The sequence below is a fragment of the Onychostruthus taczanowskii genome, unplaced genomic scaffold (genome assembly GCF_017590055.1).
Source record: "Onychostruthus taczanowskii isolate IOZ18803 unplaced genomic scaffold, ASM1759005v1 scaffold1461, whole genome shotgun sequence".
Lineage (NCBI taxonomy): Eukaryota > Metazoa > Chordata > Aves > Passeriformes > Passeridae > Onychostruthus > Onychostruthus taczanowskii.
This window is the reverse complement of record NW_024498643.1, coordinates 815-2912: the sequence shown is the minus strand read 5'-3', so window position 1 is coordinate 2912 and position 2098 is coordinate 815. Positions and strand designations below refer to the sequence as shown.

Below are 2098 nucleotides of genomic sequence, written 5' to 3'. Positions count from 1 at the left end.
GGAGGAGGAGGAGGAGGAAGAGACGTATTCGTCTGCAAGGGAAAAGAGCGGGGTCGCTAATTAGAGCTCATTTGCATGTTAATGACCGGCGTGTTCCCTTTTTTTTCCCCGCCCAAAATGTCCCTTTTCCCGCGGGATTGATCCCAGAGATCGCGAGGCTGCACCAGGACCTTGGAGAGACCCCGGATCGACCCCTTTAATTGGCCTTTAATTGACCCTTAATTGACCCTTAATCAGCCTTTGATTGACCCTCGGTTTTTCCAGAGGCCTTTGGGTGAATTCCCAGGAATTTGGTGCCAAAGCCCAGGAATTCCACCCCAGAGCGCGGGAATTCCATCCCAACACCCCCAGGAATTCCGCCCCCACTCCCGCCGGGATTCCCGCCCCTTTTCCCGGGATTCCCGCCCCCATTCCCGCCGGGATTCCCGCCCCTTTTTCCCGGGATTCCCGCCCCTTTTCCCGGGATTCCCGCCCCTTTTTCCCGGGATTCCCGCCCCTTTTCCCGCCCCATTCGCAGGATTCCGACCCCATCTCTGGGGATTCCCACCCCATTCCCGGGATTCCCTCCCCATCCCTGGGGATTCCCGCTCCATTCCGAGGAATCCCGTCCCTTTCCCGCCCCATTCTCGGGATTCCCACCCCAATTCCCGCCCCATTTCCAGGATTCCCGCCCCGTTCCCGGGATCCCAGCCCCGTTCCCGGGTTCCCACCGGGCCGGTCCCGGGCCAGCTGCCGGTCGAGCGCCTCGACCCTATTCCCATGGATCCCGCCCCATTCCCGGGATTCCCTGCCCCGTTCCCAGCCCCATTCCCGGGATCCCAGCCCCATTCCCGGGATTCCCGCCCCATTCCCGGGATCCCAGCCCCGTTCCCGGGGTTCCCGCCCCATTCCCGGGATCCCAGCCCCATTCCCAGGTTTCCCAGCCCCATTCCCAGCCCCATTCCCAGCCCCGATCCCGGGTTCCCACCGGGCTGGTCCCGCGCCAGCTGCCGGTCCAGCGCCAGCGCCGTTCCCGGGATCCCAGCCCCATTCCCGCCCCATTCCCGGGATTCCCAGCCCCGTTCCCAGCCCCATTCCCGGGATTCCCAGCCCCGTTCCCAGCCCCATTCCCGGGATTCCCAGCCCCGTTCCCAGCCCCATTCCCGGGATTCCCAGCCCCGTTCCCAGCCCCATTCCCGGGATTCCCAGCCCCGTTCCCGCCCCGTTCCTGGGATTCCCAGCCCCGTTCCCAGCCCCATTCCCGGGATCCCACCCCCGTTCCCGGGATTCCCGCCCCGTTCCCGGGTTCCCACCGGGCCGGTCCCGGGCCAGCTGCCGGTCGAGCGCCAGCCCCGTTCCCGGGATCCCAACCCCATTCCCGGGATTCCCGCCCCATTCCCGGGATCCCAGCCCCATTCCCGGGTTTCCCAGCCCCATTCCCACCCCCGTTCCCGCCCCGTTCCCGGGTTCCCACCGGGCCGGTCCCGGGCCAGCTGCCGGTCCAGCGCCTCGCCCCTATTCCCATGGATCCCGCCCCATTCCCGGGATTCCCAGCCCCGTTCCCAGCCCCGTTCCCGGGTTTCCCAGCCCCATTCTCGCCCCGTTCCCGGTTTCCCAGCCCCATTCCCGGGTTTCCCAGCCCCATTCCCGGGTTTCCCAGCCCCATTCCCGGGTTTCCCAGCCCCATTCCCAGGTTTCCCACCCCCGTTCCCGCCCCGATCCCGGGTTCCCACCGGGCCGGTCCCGGGCCAGCTGCCGGTCGAGCGCCAGCGCCGTTTTCTCCTCCTGGATGAAGATGCGGTCGATCATCACCATCTCGGCCGAGGGGCTGGCGCGCTGCGGGGGCACGGGGGGCTCAGGGGGGTCCCCGGGACTGGGGGGTCCCTGGGGGTCCCTCGGGGGTCCCGGGGGTCCCGGGGGGCGGGCTGGGGCTCACCCGCGACTCCTCGAGCAGCAGCAGCCGGTACTTGTTGAGCATGGCGCGCGTGCGGCGCAGCAGCTGCTCCGACACCGCCTCGAACTCCTCGTCCACTGCGGGAAACGGCACGGCCGCAATTAGCAACGGGGGTTAATGGGGGTTGCTAATGAGGGGGGGATTGTTAATGGGGGATGCTTAATG

At 67.5% G+C, this 2098-nt stretch overlaps 1 long non-coding RNA gene across 1 annotated transcript; it reads right to left on the bottom strand.

Moving 5' to 3' along the window:
• LOC121332703 lies at nt 1–2015 on the bottom strand. The gene is made up of 3 exons (XR_005952186.1): nt 1916–2015; nt 1713–1815; nt 1–32 (listed from the first exon to the last, which is right to left on the bottom strand). It is a non-coding gene; the product is annotated as an uncharacterized LOC121332703 (long non-coding RNA).
• Between the last annotated feature and the right edge of the window lie 83 nt (nt 2016–2098).